Source organism: Chrysochloris asiatica, unplaced genomic scaffold, assembly GCF_000296735.1.
Source record: "Chrysochloris asiatica unplaced genomic scaffold, ChrAsi1.0 scaffold00037, whole genome shotgun sequence".
In the NCBI taxonomy this organism is placed as follows: Eukaryota; Metazoa; Chordata; class Mammalia; order Afrosoricida; family Chrysochloridae; genus Chrysochloris; species Chrysochloris asiatica.
The window spans coordinates 14,522,840-14,542,371 of NW_006408555.1; positions in this window are offsets into that span (position 1 = coordinate 14,522,840).

The window sequence follows — 19,532 nt, forward strand, 5'->3', positions numbered from 1 at the left end:
TTCAAGCTGGATTCAGAAAAGTGCATGGAATGAGAGATGTCATTGCTGATTTCCAATGGAACTTGGCTGAAAGCAGGGAATTTCAGAAAGATGTTTACCTGTGCTTTATTGACTATGCAAGGGCTTTCGATTGTGTAAATCATGACAAGCTGTGGACAACATTGCGAAGTATGAGTATTCCAGAACACTTCATTGTGCTCCTGTGGAATCTGTACCTGGACCAAGAGGTAGTTGTTCGAACAAAACATAGGAACACTGACTGGTTTAAAATTAAGAAAGGTGTGTGACAGGGTTGTATTCTTTCACCATACTTAATCAACTTGTATGCTGAGCAAATAATCTGAGAAGCTGGGTTATATGAAGAAAAACATGGCATCAGGATTAGAGGAAGACTCATTAATCTGCGATATGCAGATGATACAACCTTGCATGCTGAAAGTGAAGAGGACTTAAAATATTTACTGATGAAGATCAAAGAGCAAAGCCTATGGTATGGATTGCATCTCAATGTAAAGAAAACAAAAATCCTCACCACTGGACCAATAAACAACATTCTTATCAATGGAGAAAAGATTGAAGTTGTCAAGGACTTCGTCCTTCTTGGATCAACTATCAACACTCGTGGAAGCAGCAGTCAAGAGATCAGACGACGTATTGCATTGGGCAAATCTGCTGCACAGGAACTTTTTAAAGTGTTGAATAGCAGAGATGTCAGCTTGAGGACTAAGGTACACCAGACCCAAGCCATGATATTTTCAATAACCTCATATGGATGCAAAAGCTGGACAGTGAATATGGAAGACCGTAGAAGAATTGATGCATTTGAGTTATGGTGTTGGGGGAGAATATTGAAGGTGCCATGGGCTGCCAAAAGAACCAACAGATCTGTGTTAGAAGAAGTGCAGCCAGATGCTCCTTGGAGGCCAGAATGAACAAACTTCATCTCTCATACTTTGGAGATATTGTCAGAAGGGACCAGTCGCTGGAGAAGGCTATCATGTTTGGTGAGGTGGAGGGTCAGAGAAAAAGAGTAAGACCAGCAGCAAGATGGATTGGCAAAGTGGCATCAATAGTGAGGTTGGCCCAGGATCGGGCAGCGTTTCGTTTTGCTGTGCATTAGGATGCTATGATTCAGTACTGACTCGATGGCACCTAATAACAGAAACAACAACAACTTAATATTGTGGACTTCTGGTGTGGCACTGTAGGATGAGCACTGGACTCAAACCACAAGGTCGTCAGTTCAAATCCACCTGATGCTCCTCAGAAACCCTATACGAAGTCTCCATGAATCAGAATCAACTAAATAGCCCTTAACAACAACCTATTATTTTACCACCACACATAAAATGTATGAATTTCCAACAGCATATATCTATTATCCCCAAGTCCACACTCTTCGTGATACTATTGTGATATAAGGACGATCCATATAATCTGGCACAAATGTATACACGGGGCTTCGCAAGTAGATGGGAAAATTCCATTATCTTTCTATTCCATTTTTCCATGAAATTTTTGAAGCTCCCTTGAATTTGGATAACATATATTTTTTTAATATATGTAAGTTTGGGAGAAAAACTACATATATATATATATATATATATATGACTCCTAGTGTGATGCAGTAGAATCAGCACTGAACTGAGAACCATAAGGTCAGCAGTTCAAACCCACCAGCTGATCCTTGGGAACCCTGTATAGGGTTGCTGTGAGTCAGAACCAACTTGACGGTACTTAACAATATATATATATGTAAACATACAAAGCCTATTTCTCATATCTCTGTCTGAAAATGAAGTCATATTTCACAATAATAAATCATGAGTCTAACTCTTGTGTGTATGTCCTTTTATTCACTATTTTAACTGAACTAGGTATTTGATTGATGGCACTTAACATCAACAACAAAAAGGTATTTGCTGAATTATCAACAACGGTGGATTTGCAGTTGGGAGAGCAAATACAGCTTTTGTCTTTATTCCACATGGCAACATATTCCAAATCCTGAAAGTAACCTACCTAAAAGAGGCACTTCTGTTGTATTCATTTCTACTACTGCTCTAACAAATGACCACAAATTTAGTGGCTTGAAACAGCACAGATTCATGATTTGGAGTTCTGAAGGTCCAAAGGTGGATATGGGTCTCACCAGGCTGCATCAGAGGGGTTGTGTTTCTTTCAGGAGCTCTAGCGGAGAATCTTTTTCCTTGCTCATTCAGGTTGCTGGCAGAATTCACATTTCCTTGTAGTTGTAGGACTGAGATTCCCATTCCCTTGCTGGCAGGGAGCAGAAGACTATCCTTGGCTTCCAGAAGACATCCAGACTGTCTGTCTGCTTGCCACCTCCTTCCTCCATTGTCAAGGACAGCAACAGCAGTCAAATCCCTCTTTCTCATTTTGGATCTCTCCTTCTCCCATCCCATCTCTCTTCTGACCAAGCCCGAAAGAGGTACTCTATTTTAACCCTTTAAGAATTATTTTACTCTTGGATTTTTTTTTTATTATTATTATTTTTTTAGTAATAGAAAGCATTTAGAATGAAATGGGAAATTTTTTTTTTAGGAAATAAGGATTTTGATATAACTAGTGGGACACTTATGTCCCGAGAGGTCTCTGGTGCTGGAGTTGGTGGGATGAGTCCTGTTTCTTCAGATTCACACATTTATACAGGCCCACACCAGATGGTAGTAGCAAGCACTGAAAGTGGGATGGGGGCGTCCCAGTGAACTGCAGAGGTGGAAAGTACAGGTGGGCACTTAGGTCTACATACTACCAAAGGCTTACAGATGTAAGTGAATACCGTGATTGGATTCGACCACAAGGATATGATCCAGAGTAAACTCACTCAAAGTGCAGACCTCTAATCATATCTGCAAAGTCGCCTTTCCCATGTAAGGTGACATATGCATTGGGTCCAGGGATTGGGGAGTAGGCATCTCTGGAAGGTCAGTGTTCGGTCAACCACACCATTGCACAAAGGGTCTTTGGATCCACATACTGGGCATCTCACTGCTGCAGTATTTTCAAGCACTCCCTTCCATTCCCCCTTACTATGCAGATAAAGTCAAGGGAAAGTGCACAGAGGCTATTTGCACCGGTTTTGGGGCCTCTCGGATATCATGGACATCTGCATGGTGTGGCTTAGGCTCTGTTCCTCAGGAAAGATCAGCCTTTGTAACCACTCCCGCTGCTGAGCCTTCACAGGGAGTCGGATTCTGTATTTCCGCTCTCCAGTTTTCTTCCTCAACATCTGCAGAATGCTATCGCTACTAGCTTTATCACAACATGAAAAAGGTATGGATGCATAATGGTAACACTTGGTATTGATTAGTTCCAGGAAAAGTGCTTCAAAAACAACTTTAATTAAGACTAATTTTTTTTTAATGAATGAAGGAAAAGTTAATGAATGAATGAATGAGCACAAAAAAGAAAAGGAAAAGGAAAGGTGTGTCCTTTTGAAACCAAATTATTTTCTGCTTTGAATTTGTGTTGAAATCATGGAAAGCATTTCAAATAAAATGGGGGGAAATCTTGGGAGGTCATATGGATGTTATAAAATTAGTGGGACACTTACATCCCAAGTGATCTTTGGTCTTGGGTTTGGTGGATGAGGCCCATTTCTTCAGATTCATATGGTTATACAGGCCTCCACCAGATGGGGTAGCAACTTCTCACTAACCCCTTTTGTTGTTGTTAAGTGCTTTCAAGTCATTTCCAACTCATAGAGATCCTGTATAGGATTTCTGAGCAGCAGCTGGTGAATTTGAACCGTTGACCTTGTGGTTCAAACTGACCTTGTGGTCTAATGCATTATCTCATAGCACCACACCAGGATTCCCACTAAACCCTAACCACTGCCACCAAATGACCCTGTATAGGGTTTCTGAGACTGTAAGTCTTTACAGGAGCTGACAGCCAAATCTTGCTCCCAGGAGCAGCTGGTGATTTTGAACTATTGACCTTGCAGTTAGCAGTCCTGTGCTTATCCTACAGCACGACCAGGGTTCCTTCCACTAAATCCTTGTTGTTGTTGCTAAATGCCATCAAGTTTGTTCTGACTCAGAGCGACCCTGTGTAGGGCTTCCTAGGAGTAGTTGGTGGATTTGAACCACTGACTTTGCAGTTAGCAGTCCCAGGCTTATCCAGTGCCATACCAAAGCTAGAATTCCTTCTAGATACAATTAAAAATGAATTCTTCGATTCAATTAATTAACACAGTTCCAAAATGCATTTGTGTACTTTAGAGCAATTTGCAGATGACCAAACATGTGTTAAAGGGCAAACACCTCATATCCGTTATAAGAGTTATCATGCTCCTGGGGCTTTACCCACATCTGGTCATTACGGTACTAATCATATAGAACTTGCAAACCTGGAAAAAGAGCTCAAACTAAGACGTTCTTATAGCTCTAAGCAGGGTCCTGGTGTAGATACATGTAGGATAAGTACAAGGGGGCCTTGTATGACCAGTAGTGGACTGCTAAATGCAAGGTCAGTAGACACCAGCCACACCTCAGAAACCCTGTACAGGGTCGCTATGAGTCAAAACTGACTTGACAACATGGCTCTCTGAGCTTGTACACCTACTGCCTCCAACACTTCCCCTTCCTCTTCTTTATGTTTCTCCCTAAAATGTATCATTGAGCACACTCAATAATAAGCTCATTTATTTGTTCAAAAAGTAAAAATACTTCTATGCCATCCATGTTTTTGGAGTTTGTGGCTTTGTGTTGACAGACAAGAATTACAAAGCTTCCCTCCCTTGGATGAATCTTCAGCCACAGGAGCCCCCCAGTTAGCTGTTATATAAGGAATAGTGATAGCGTGATAGAGCCAAGGCAAGGAAAATAACATTTGTTTTCAAAGAGTTATTCTTCCTAGATTTCATTTGAGTCCTTCACTTTCCTTTTAACAATAGTGGCTGTAGGGTGGGAAAGGCTATCTGATATATTCTTGTTGTTCACATATCTTCTGTTGCTAAGTTCAATTTTCTCCCCATCAGGTGAACTGAACAAAGCAACAGCAGAGACCTGGGTGATAATGGGACACGGAGCATCAGCAGCCACCAGAAAGCCACTCAGCATGTGTTTTTTGGAACCACACTTGGGGATTGATATTCCTGCCTGGTTAGCTGCCGAGTGAACGTCACGGCATCACTAAAAAAGAACACAGACTTGTTCTGAATGTTCTGCCTCACATATATGCCCAGGAAACCAAGGAACGACCTCCAAAGTAATTCTAATATTGTGATGGAGCACAAGAGACGTGGATTTCCTCCCCAGATGAGCTGAAAGTTCTGTGGTCTGGAGGAAGCTCCGTTAACTCTCAGTTGCCAGTACTTGTCTGTACTTGCACAATGAAAATTCTGTAGTAGAAGAACCATAGGCTTCCTTCCAGCTAGAATGTCCTATAATTTTAGTTATTTGAATGAAATGGTCATTCTTTAATGTTACAAAACATGGTAGGAATTCAAAGGTTCATAGCCTAACTTTTTGTTTTGTCAGGTGATATCTTGAGGCCCTGTCCATACCTACTTTTCAAGAACAAAGAGAATGACTGATGAGCAAAACACTATTCCAGTCTACCATTTAGTCGACAGATAAAAGGAAAACCAGAGAGCAGCAGACATCAATGAGGTTCTTGTATAGCCTTAGGAGTGAATATTTAACTCACTTTCAACAATCATTTGTTGAACTCCAATCACTGCTCTGACGTGTTGGTTGCTACAATCACAATAATATGACAAAACCCAATACTAAGATTACTCTGACCAGGATCACTGGAAAACATTTGAAAATCCTACTTACAGTACAATATGCGAAGGGTGATAATAAGCACTTGTACAAGTGGTGAAGGGATCAAATGTACTTGACTTGGACACAATGCTTGTAATTTCAAGGAAATAGTATCTATTACTAAACCCAAGCAGTGAGAGACGATAAAATTAACTGCCTCTGAAAGGCTGCCATTGAAAGAACAACGAAGCTGTTCTGCTAAATAATGACATCAATTTGTCCACTCTTCATTCTTCCTATGTAGGGTAAAATCAGGATGGAATGTAAAGGGAAATAAAATTAGAGAGAAATAAAAGTTAATGATTTTGGAACAAAATTGCAAGATACGAGGGCTCCATTGGGAATAAACAGTCCAAGAACTAGGGAGAGGGCTCAGTGAGATGACGGTCAGTTTCCATAGTCCATTCTGCAGAATTAATACGGTGCCTCGAACTTGCAATAGGCCTCATAAGTCATAGATTGACTGGGCCATGCATCACCCTCCACTCTGCTTCGTTTCTAATGCCTCTCATCGACAGACATTGCTGAGCAGAACTCTGTGATCAGAATTTGAGTAGGATACTGCCCACACCCAGACTGACAGGGAAACAGAGTGGCCAACCAATAGCAGGAAAGGTACCTCCACTTTCAGGAGACCATTTGTCAATTCCCGAAGTCAAACTTGAAATCGCCATTTGAGGATCCCTCTGTTCATATCATAGATAAGGTTTGTCTCAGTAAAAACTGAAGTTCTGCACAAACCAGAAAAGTTCCAGAGAATTGTATTAATGTCCAAACTTCTTTTGGATGTGGTTTTGTCATGGAGAAAAAAATATATATTTAAAGAAATGGAATAGGAACAGAGAAAGGGACAAAGTACTAAAAAATATCACTCTTTCCTTGTTTATTGATTGAACCAATCACTCTTCCAGAACTAAGTCTTGCTCTTGTGTGTGTGAGAGAGAGAGAAAGAGAGAGAGAGAGAGAGATTTGGGTGAAAGTTTACAGAGAAACTCACTTTCCAGTCAATAAGTCACATGCATTTTGTTTTATGACATGGATTGTGATTGGGATCCCCACGATGTAAAGGCATTCTCCCCATTTCTTCCTTGCACTTGCCATTTCCCTTTGTCCTTCTTTCCTCTCCCCTCCTACCATCTAAGCTTCATTCCTGGGTTAATGCTGTCCTTTTGGTCTCTATGGTTGATGGTCTAAGAAGTGTTTCCCTCCCTGGTGTTCCTGTTGGCCTGATAGGACTGTCTATCAATTGGTGGTAAATTAATCCATGGGGATGAGTTTAATTCCAGGACTGAAGGGCTTCTAAGGGCCACAGACTTGGGGTTCCACTAGTCTTTATCAGACCAGTAAGCATGGTCTTTTTTTATGATTTCTGAGTTTTCTTCCAAATTTTTCTCCCACTTTATCCAGAACCTCCAATTATGATCCCTTTCAGAATGGCCAGAGCCTTGTTCTTTCTCTTTCTCACCATTTATCTGAGCTGTCTGCAATTCCTCCAAAACATTTAGTAAATTCAACAACTTCCAATCATATCCATTTCTACAGTTCATATTGCTGCTGGGTCTCACCTGCAGTATGTTCATAATAACCAAAGGGTAGAAACAACCTAAATGTCCATCAACAGATGAAGGACTAAATAAAAGGTGGACTATACATACAATGGAATGCAGCCATACAGAGACATGAAATCCTGGTACATGCCACAACATGAAGAAACCTTGAAAATATTGCTGAGTGAAGTAAGTCAATCACAAAATTACAAATATTGTATTATTTCCCTCATAAGAAATAGCTAGAATAGACAAATGTATTGTTGGTTGGTTATGTGCCATGGAGTTGGTTCCGACTCATAGCGACCCTGTACAGGGTTTCCGAGGCTGTAAATCTTTACGGGAGCAGAAAGCCTCATCTTTCTCCCACGGAACAGCTGGTAGTTTCAAATTGCTGACCTTGCGGTTAGCAGCCCAATTCGTAACCACTACGATACCAGAGATCCTTTAGACAAATGTATGTTGTTGTTGTTAAGTGCCATGGAGTTGGTTCCGACCCATAGCGACCCTGTACAGGGTTTCCGAGGCTGTAAATCTTTACGGGAGAAGAAAGCCTCATCTTTCTCCCGCGGAGTGGCTGGTAGTTTCGAACCGCTGACCTTAAGGTTCGCAGCTCGATTCGTAACCACTACGCTACCAGAGCTCCTTTAGACAAATGTATAGAGATCAGTATTTATTAGTGGTAACCACGTAGGAGGTTGGGGGAAGGGGGGCAGTCACTTTTTAAGAAGCATTGTTTCTGTATCACTGATGATGATGCAAGTTTTACAACAGATAATGTTGATGGTTTGACAACATGGTTACTATAATTGATGTGACTAAATTGTATACATGAAAATGTTCAGCTGGCCGATATATTTTTGTGAAAATAAAAAAAAGTAGAAATGCCATTTAATATATAAAGGAAACGATATTTCCAGAAAGAACCCTTACCTGCAATTATATGTGGATTGAATACATCTAAATACTGTCTGAGTCTTACTTTCCTTAGTTTGCAAAATAACAACATGGGGACCCTTGGAAAACGCCATTCCAGCTCAAAAAGTCTGTGAGCCAAACCAGTGTTCTTGACCCCAAATCCAAATGTATTTTATAAAGACTCCTTTACTAAGTCTTAAGCAAGACAAAGACAGAACAAACACAAATCATCTGGATGAGGGAGACCATCAGCATGAGGTCCTGATATCCACAGGAGTCATGGACTCATTGCTAACTATAGGATATAGAAAACAAAGGAAACTCATCACAAAATCATTCATTGGTAGCAGATCAATTTTATAGAAGCTGGAAGCTGGGCAGGCACCATGATTGTGATACATACACAATTACAGATTAGAAATTTACAAGATTAGAGGATTGGTTCTGGGGCCTTCTGATGACCTGGTTACTTGACAGTCAAGAGTATGGTTCGTGACCATGTAACTCTGGCATCCCAACTCCCATTATGGGCACACCTAAGTAAATTCCCTGAGGGCAAGAATGCCCCTCCCTGGGCTAGCTAGCGGAGTGTTAATCTACTTTCAAACACACTCTGTCTAAGGGCAAAGAGCTGCCACATCCCTAGTTAATGATCAGAAAGAATTTAAAAGAGGAATGAATTTATGCCAAGACTCAAAATGGAGTTAGGGTCCCCACTGTAAACCGGAGACCTCCACAAACCAAGAGCTTAGAATTTAAGCTCTAATACATCAGTCAAAACATTGTTTCACTCAAATTTCACTTCCTCTTCTCCATTTTCTCCTTAATTAAATACCACTCTATCTTAAATTGTCTTTTTCCACCTTCATGAAACACTTAGAACCATCTTCTGTTTCCCTTTTGTGTCTCTTCTTCACACATCCCCAGCAGTCTCATTTTGTGCTGAGTTTCATTTCCGTCAGCTTTCTGCTTTCCTGAAACAGCAGGCACCAGAATAACAAGGCAGTAGGAAATTTACGGAAACATTGTGTTTATACTGCTTGCCACCTTATCTAAAATGCAATGCTCTTCAGTTCTAAATCAGATGTCCTGCCATATGCTGCAGGTACGAAGAATCTTGCACATGGCTGGTACCTTTCGTTGCTTATACAAAGGAGCAGAGTCCCAAAATTACTTTATTTTAACAAAGAACAAAAGTTTCTGAGTGCTTTTGCTATGTTTTTATAGAAAAGAGCTCACTTTTTAATAAAATCATTCCCTGATTATATTATAGAGTACTTAATAAGGTCCCAAGTAAAAGCTATTCATCATATTAGGAATCCTTTCATTTCAGCATATTAAAATACTTGAAACCTATTGGAATTCCTCCTAGACGTGGTTTTTTTTAAGTGGAGTTACTCTTTGAGCAAACAAATAGAAGTATTTGAAGATTATCCCCTCTCCTTGTGAAAAGTAACTTTGTGATTGTTTGGAGAGTTCTCTCTCTTCAGGTTTTGTCCTTTCTTAATTAAAGTCAAACAGGAAATCTTGTTGTTTTATAAACCACCCTATAAAGTCTCCTATTTGATTCTATTGAAAGATACACTATAAATTCTCCTTGATTTGGGATACTGATTGTTTCTTGCCCTCCAATCATTCAAGCAGGCAAAGCTGACAAAGTACTTGTATTTTTCATTTTTCTGCATCTGACTTTACTACATCTCTCTTCCCCTGCGACACCATTACCACAGCTTCATAGATGGGGTGAGTTGTGGTTTGCAAATATGAGTGAGAGTAGGAATAGAAAACAGTCATTTCCTGCATTCAAATTCAACCAATGCACTTACAATATAAATGGATTTATTTTAAAAGCTAATTCTAGACTTGCAGGTTTCTTATCAGCAGTGATAACTTCTCATAATCAAGTTCTTTCTACTAGAATTTAACCTGGGAGGTGCTACATAGGAGGAAACGGGACCCAGTATAATGTTTCCAATTTACTAATCACCTACTCCATACCAGACACCCTAAGGAGTTGGAAAAGATGTATTTTCTGTGCTTGAAGATAAAAAATGAGCATGGCGCTGCAGAAGAAGCACTGGACTGCTAACCAAGGTCAGCAGTTCAAACCTACCAGGCACTCCTTAGAAACCCTACCCATGACCACTATGAGTCAGAACCAACTTGAAGGTACTTACCACAACAACATGCATTCCATACCTCCTTCTCCTAGGTCTCTGTATGCAGATTTGTTGTTGTTCGATGTGGTTGCACAACAGAAAGAGATACTGTATGCATGGTCCTCACAATTGTCATGTTTGAGCTGATTGCTGCTGCCACTGTGTCAATCCAGCTCGTTGAGGGTCTACCTCTTCTTTGTTCTCCCTCCAGTTTACCAAGCACGATTTCTTTTTCCAGGGACTGATCCCTCCTGACATGTCCATGGAACTAGAAAAAGTCTCACCATCCTTGGTTCTAAGGAGTATTCTGGCTGTACTTCTTCCAAGAAAGATTTGTATATATTCTTCTGGCAGTCCATGGTACTTTCAATATTCTTCTTCAACACTTGTATGGTCTTCCTCATTCATGACAAATTTTCACATGCATATGAGGCCATTGAAAATACCAGGACTTGGGTTAGACCTTAGTCCTCAAATTGGTATCTTTGCTCTTGAACATGTTAAAGAGATCTTATGCGGCAGATTTGACTAATGCAATATGTCATCTGATTGCTTAGCTATTGCTTCCATGAGTGTTGAATATGGATCCAAGCAAAATGAAGTCTTTGACAACTTCAATCTTTTCTCCGTCTATCATGAAGCTATTTAGTGATCCAGTTGTTAGCATTTTTTATTTCTTGACATTGAGGTGCATCCATATAGAAAACTATAGTCTTTGATCTTCATCAGTAACTATTTTAAATACAATTAAGTATTCTGGAATACCCATTCTTCACAATATTATCCATAGTTTGTTATGATCTACACAGTCAAATGCCTTTGTATAACCAACAGAGCACACATAAGTATCTTTTTAGTATTCTCAGCTTTCAACTATGATACATCTGACATCAGCAATGATATCCCTCATTCCACATCCTCTTCTGATTCTAGTTTGAATTTCTGTCAGCTCCCTCTCTGTTCTTTGCTGCTACTGGTTTTTAATTATTTTGAGCCAAATTTTGCTTGCATGTGATAGTAAACATTGTTCAATGATTTCCAAATTCTGTTAAGTCACCTTTCTTTGGAATGGGCACAAATATGGATCTTTTCCAACCTACTAACCAGGTATCTGTCTTCCAAGTTCCTTGGTTTAGACAAGTGAGTGTCTCGAACACTGAAACAGTATGTTAAAACATTTCAATTTGTAACTTCTGAAGCCTTGTTCTGTGCCAATGCCTTCAGTATAGCTTCCAAGACTTCTCTCTTCAATACCGTCAATCCTTGATTATATACTACCTCTTGAAATGGTTGAACATCAACCAATTCTTTCAAGAATTCATTTAAGACTTTAGTACAATAACTCTGTGTATTCTTTCCATCTTCTTTTAATGCTTCCTGTATCAGTCAACATTTTGCCCGCATTGTTGTTGGTGGTGGTTGGTATCAACTCATAGCAACCCTGTATGGTGTTTCCAAGAAGCAACTGGTGGGTTTGAACTGCCAGCCTTGTGGTTCACAGTCCAGTACTGATCCTCCAGCACCACACCAGGGGTCTATAGTATAGAATACTTCAATAATGCAAAACTCAGCTTGAATTTTTTTGTTCAGTTCTTTCAGCTTGAGAAACGCTGAAATGTTCTTCCCTTTTGGTTTTCTAGCTTCAGGTCTTTGCACATTTCATTATAATACTTGACTTTTTCTTCTCAGTCTGGCCTTTGAAATTTAGTTCTTTTACTTTCTCATTGCTTCCACTCACTTTAGCTTCTCCATACTCAAACGCAAGTTTCAGAGTCTCTTTCGACATCCATTTTGTTTTTTTCTTTCTTTCTTTCCTGTCTTTTTAATGGCCTTTTGCTTTCTTCATGTCTGATGTTCCTGATGTTATCCCACAACCTTCTGGTCATGGGTTATTAGTGTCTAATGCACCAAATTTGTTCTTAAGATGGCCTCTAAATTCAGGTGGGATATACTGAAGGTCATGTTTTAACTCTTATGGATTTAATTTTCTTCCATTTTAACCTGAACTTGCATAAGAGCAATTGATGGTCTGTTCTACAGTTAGCCCCTGGCCTTATTTTACCTGATGTTATTGAATTAATCCATTGTCTCTTACCACAGATGTCGTCAATTTGATTCCTGTGTATTCCATCTGGTAAGGTCCATGTATATAGTCACCTTTTATATTGTTGGGAAAGGTATTGGCAAAGAATAGGTTGTTGTTCTTGAAAAATTCTACCATGCGACCTCCAGCATCATCTCTATCACCAAGGCTACATTTCCCAACTGTTGAGTTTTCCTCTTTGTTTCCAACGCTCACATTCCATTCACCAGTAATTATCAATGCATCTTAATTGCATGTTTGATCAATTTCAGACTGAAGAAGTTGGTACTGCTGCTACTGGGTACCATTAAGTCGATTCCAACTCATAGTGATGCTGTATAGAGTTTTCAAAGCTATAAATCTTTACAAAAGTCTCACATTTCTATCAAGGAGTGGCTAGTAGACTCAAACTACTGACTTTGTGGCTATCAACCCAATGCTTAACGCTTGCACTACCAGGGTTCCTTGAAGAGGTTGGTAGAATTCTTTAATTTAATCATCACTAGCTTTAGTGGCTGGTGGGAAATTTTGAATTATAATGATCTTAACTGGTCTTCCTTGTAGACATATGAATACTATCGACAGCATTATACTTCATGATAGTGCTTGGAATGTTTATTTTGACCATGAATGTGACCCCATTCCTCTTCAATTTGTTGTTCCCAGCAGAGTAAACCATAACTGCCCAATTCAAAATGGCCAAAACTAGTTCATTTCAGCTAAGTAATGCCTAGGATATAGATGTTTATGTGCTCCGTTTCATTTTTAGCAACTCCCAATTTTCCAAAATTCCTACTTGGTACATTTCAGGTTCCAGTTATTAATGAAGATTTGCAGTTGTTTCTTTTCATTTTGAGTTGTGCCCCCATCAACAAATGAACATCCCGAAGGCTTTGCTCCTTCCATATCATTAAGGTCAACTTGGAATCTGGTGTGGTGTTGTAGGATAAGCACTGAACTGCTAACTGGAAGTTCAGCAGTTCAAACCCACCAGCTGTGCCTCGGAAACCCTATAGAGGGTGGCTGTGAGTTGGAACCAACTCGACGGCACTTAGCAACAACAATTACTTTAAGGAAGCAGTTTTTCCCCAGTCATATTTTGAGTGCCTTCCAACCTGAGGGGCTCATCTTCCAGCACTGTGTGCCTTCCAACCTGAGGGGCTCATCTTCCAGCACTGTATCAGACAGTGTTCTACTAGTACTCATAAGGTTTTCAGTTGCTAACCATTCAAAAGTGGTCTCTCGTTCTTCCTAATCTAGCTTAGTCTATGCTAGTGGTATTTTAAATACCAGCAGGTTCACTGAGGGTGGATAGGTTTCAAAGGAGCTTCCAAGCTAAGACTGTATTCAAAGAGTGCTTGGTAAATAGAAAATGACCTGAAGTGGTAGAATTGTCCTTATAGATTACTCTCACTCTCTTATAGATCAAAAGGCACCATATTGTCAATTAATGAAGCAAACTAGCAACATGGATTAGAAGCAGTTCGCATATGCCTGCTGATTACGTAACCATTTTTTCCAGTCAAAGCAGAGCCCACAGTTACAGAGAGAATCTATACTTCAGAAGCAGCCAAGGCCATATGAGCACCTCACAGCCCCACCCAGAGGAAAGCTTTAAGTAGCAGCTTACTATCAATGCCAGAGAAGTAATATGTGGAGTATGTACTTGAAAAGAGATTCTTTATCTACATACAATTGATAAGAAGTATTCAGTCTCCTATTTCCTTGCTAAATTCTTCTAAAGTCTGAACCTTATGATGCCAAGGAGGACTGTGATTTGTAGTGAAAAACTCCCAGAAGACAGTGTGTTGAGTTTGAAAAGTTATTTTCAAACAGATAATCATCTGCATACAAACGTTTTTCAAAGAATGTCTAAACTCCTTTGTCCTTTGAACCCAAATGAGAGGCCTTTTTCAAAGATCTGGAACATGGAAAAGAAGCAGAACCAAGAATCCTCATGCAGCAAGTGGTGGGCAGGCCCAGGGTTTCAGAAAATGGCAGATTCAATGTTTTGCCACAACTGCACGAATGTCCTACTACATGTCACCTACTTCAAGGATGTAGGCAAATTGATGCAGAGGTATTTGGAAATCATGTACTTACTGGCACCTAATAGTTAAAGATATTTTATCCCCCAACCCACCTATAAATTTTGAAAGTCTTCAGCTCCCTATATTAAGTCCTTTCCTGAATAATCCTATAAATAATAAAAATTCACCTTAGTTGAATTGCTGTGATTTTTTAAAATGCAATGGTGAATTTTATTCAACCTGAATAACGGGTTATAATTTTTCATTAATATTTCTAGTAAAATTAATATTTCTAATTGGCTATACATTCTAGAATCGTGTGATCATGATTGATTGACTTAGAAGCTTAATTAAACCACCAATCTTTTCACTACAGATAGACCACATCACAGAAGGCTGGCAATGAACCTGCGAATCATGAAGAGCATCTCTAGTTTACAGTTGAGAACACTGAGGCATGGTGATGTCACATGTCTTCACCTAGGTCCCACACACAGGGATTAGAAGAATTGGAAATCAAGCCAGATATTATCTCAGGCCATAACCCTTTCTACCATAATAGAAGACTTTTCACCATAGTTGGTATTAGGGGCAGTCCAGTTGGTTTCAACTCATAGCCACTACAGAACAAAATACTGCCCAGTCCTATGAGATCCTCACAATTGTTGTCACATTTGAGCTCAAGGTTGCAGCCACATGTCAATCCATCTCATTGGGGCCTTCATCTATTGTGGCACTACTGGACAATGCACTGCACTGCAAGATCAGTTTGAACTGCAAGGTCAGGGGTTCAAATCCACTAGCCTCTCCTCAAAAACCCTAGACAGGTTCAATGAGTTGGAGCCAACTTGATGGCACTTAACAATAACAACATGCTTTGCCATGCATGATGTCCTTTTCCAGGGACCTAATCCTGAGATTAGAGGTCATCATGAACATTTTTGATATTCAATAAAAGATGACCAACACTATGCATAGCTTTGAGACATCATGAGCATCTTAAACCCTCTTCCTCTGGTCAGATGTTGTGCGAATTTGTCCTGTCAGCTCATTGCTGTAGACATGTGGCTTCTGCAATACCCAAAGTAGTTATCACCATGTGGGTGGGTCCCAGGGAAAGGGACTCTAAAGAATCACAAAAGCTCTAAAAAAGGAGTTGACTTTAAAAACGGAATTTCTTTAAAAAGCAATATTTTTTTAAAGTACTCCCCACATCTCATATCACTAGGAGGCAGGGTAGCTTTTTTCCCCCAAGTCTGTTGAAGCACAAATTTTAAATCGTTCTCCTAAGAGTTGTCACTTCTGCCCATTTCTTTAATCCAATACTGGGAATTCTGAGGCTATTCCTGAGAAGATTTGCTCTTTGCTGAGAACAATGCAGCAGCAGAGCTCTCTTTCTGGCAAAGCTGACTCAAAACATGCCTACTGGACTTCCCAGAGAGAGGTTTGGCTTCACGTGGGAGCAGCAAATTGTACCACCAGCAATTTCCCCTGCCAATCCTTCTACATGACAAAGCACATATGGATGCAAATAAGCTAATCCTTCTCTGGAAGAGTAAACTGCACCTGGCAATAAGTTTGTAGGAGCGCCAGACAGAGACGATGTGATTGCTAGGTACCTGGGGAGACTGCCACAAAGTAGGCTGGGAAAATCCCCACCTGGGATGCCTGAGATAAAACGCAGTCAGCCGCTGGGATAATGGACCTCTGAAAGGGATACATGCTGATAACAGAATCGAGTCATAAGGTTATTAAACTTCCAAAAACTTGGGAATATATGCCTGTTGATTTGAGAATTCCTAAAGATGGAAAAGCCATCAAAGTTGAAATAATGAATCAAAGGAAGCTCCATAGGAAGAAATTGTAAATCCTCTTCAGTGGTAATCAGGGTCATTATGAGTCAAACCAACTCAACACTCAAGGGTATTTAACAACAATTCAGTGTTGAAGAAGAAAGTGATGGACAGATCATCTTCTAACATAAAACAGAGAATTTTTGCGGGGAACCAGGTGGAACTCAGTAAAAATCAGGATCGTCCCTTCCACTACCAACAAACCATGAAAATAATGACACTGAGACAAAGATATTTCTTGTGGTTTATGTAAGTACCATCGAGTTGGTTCCAACTCATAACAACCCTGTTTAGGGCTTCTGAAACTTTAAATATTCATGGGAGCAGATAACTAGATATATTAGGAATAGAAAACTGTTCTTTAAAGGTTTTATAAATATATGGTCTTACTCATTTTCTAAAACATGCCCCTTTTATTTCTCTCTAACCTGAATTTTCAAATGGCAAGAGGTAGTTTTAAAACTTGTCTGGAAAATTTATAGACCTCCTTCCATCAAGAGATGAAGGTCTTTGTCCAACCCTCTTAAATCTTAGTGACTTGTTTGGAACCAACAGAATGCAGGAGAAACGGTGCTGTATGACATCCTAGGCTATGTAAGAAAAGATAATACAGCCCCCTTCTGGTTTGCTTGGGAAACTCTCTCTGGAGGAAGTCATGCCCCATTTAATAAATACGATTATCCTGAAACCACCATTCTGGAGGAGGTGTGTGAAGGAGCTGTAATTCACCTTTCTGTCTAAGTTTATATATTCCTACCAGCTTCCACTCTCAGCCATGTGAGTGAGCCATCTTGGACATCCCACCCAGTCAAGCATTTAGATCCGTAACCACAGCCAACATCTAATTGCAGCAGACTCCAAGCAAGAGCTGCCTAATGAAGCCATTTCCAAAAATATGAACAAATGAAATACAGGTTGTTTTATACCATTAAGTTTTGAGAACAATTTTAAAATAGCAATAGAACTGGAACAAAGTCAGAAAAGTATTTTGACAATTCACTAACATTCCAAATAATGATAGTTAATAAGGGAGCTCTGGTAGCGTAGTGGTTACGAATCGGGCTGCAAACCTCAAGGTCAGCAGTTCGAAACTACCAGCTGCTCCGTGGGAGAAAGATGAGGCTTTCTGTTCCCGTAAAGATTTACAGACTCGGAAACCCTGTTCAGGGTCGCTATGGGTCGGAACCGACTCAACGGCACTTAACAACAACAACAACAATATTTTGTAGTGCTTTTTAATTGACAAAAGTACAATTACATCAGCTATAGATTATCTCATGTTTTACAAATATCATATGAAACACGTACACTTATCATTGAATCTCTGAGATGGAAATGGAGAAAAAAACTTAACATCACATCAAGACTCAGATCCAAGTCATCTTACTCAAGCACAATGGCCTTGGACCCTGTGCCTCTCAAATGTGGTGAAGTATTTTAAGTGGCTCAGATTTCTATCTATTCAAGAACACTAGATGATTATGGAAAAACCAGTAGCAATGGCCCTTTGTTTGATATTTTCAAATAGACTGTCTCTTCATACATTTACACGCTCCTTATAATAGTTTAATGCATAACAAAGCAATTCCTAGAGAGTCTATGTGGCATTAATTTCTTGCTTTTCTTTACATTTGTAAATAACATGGTGATTTCTCTGTAATTTTGCCTTCAGCATTACAAGAAACAGAAGGGTTTCAGCAATAGCAATAAAGCTGAATTTTAGTCAGGCCTGGGAAGACTTCTATTTTATAACAACCCTTTATATTTCACATATTTTAAGAACCGCTGGGAATTGATTGATTGGGGTTCTTAAATTTTAGAATTTGCTTAATTCTAAGAGTAAGTTAATTCTGGTATGCCATCCAGGTATTTTGAGTTACCCTGAATTAACATTTCACAATGGATAAATCAACAAAAACACATCAACTTTTTCTATAAAGAGCATTAATATGATGCAAAAGGTACACAGTGTAGTCCCTGACTTCCAAACACTTACCATCTGGATGATTCTATTTCAAGATCAATTTGCATGATATAGAAGAATGCATATTGGATTAAAATCATATTTCTCTACCTACCTGAAAGAAAGCAAATGTAACATAGAATAAATGTGTCAATTAAAATAGAAAAAAATTATCCAAACTGGTGGTCAGATCCATGGTGTTTCTTCTCTGTTTTTAGAAATTATTAAACTGTACCTTTTTCTTTCTTGCCTTCTTTCTTCCTTTTTAAAAATGTTTTATTGTGAATTGAGTGACGATTTATAGACAAGATCATCAGCTTTACATTCAACAAATCACACACTGTTTCATCTCAATGATTGCAGTCCCCTCCATGGAACAAGAGTCATCCCACTTCCTCTATCTGGCTTCCTCTCTATTTCCATTCCACCCATCTTCCCATTTCTTCTCAACATTGATCTTACGTGCATGTTGATTTTGAATGACTGGCCATATTAAACTGTATCCTAATGGTAAGTTCAAGAGACAGCCCATTGCTGGCTATTAACCCCTTCTGATTATAGATGAGGGGGGACTTCAAACAGTTCATGGAAAAACTCCATTACCTTTCCATTCCATTTTTCCATGAAATTTTAAAGTCCTCTCATGCATCACACTGTTGTTGTTAAGTGCCATCGAGTCAGTTCCAACCCATTGCGACCTTTGTAGGGTTTCTGAGGAGCAACTAGTGAGCTTGAACCACCGACCTTGCAGTTCAAATGGTTTTGCAGTCTGGCGCATTAACCCACAGTGCCGCAACAGCACTCATCACATAGGCAAGGGAAAAAAGACTTATTTTCTAAGAATTGTAATTAAGACAGACATTGGTGAAGTTCCAAGTATTTACCAGGAAGAATGAGTCATCAAAATTCAAAGTCAAGTCCAAGTTCATTTGTGCAGATGAGATCTAATTCAAGTGAAAAACAAAAAAAACACTATGATATATAAACCATTTCCATACACTTCTTAAGGCAATTTATTTACAGTCTCTGAGAATCACTATTTACATGCTGTAATGAGTCCTGCTGTAGCACTGTAAGATAAGTACTGCTAGAAGAACAGAAGATACTTCTTGAAAGAAAGACCGACAGGAAAAATATAAAACAACATAGGCAGACCTACTGTTACTACAAGAACAAGCAAC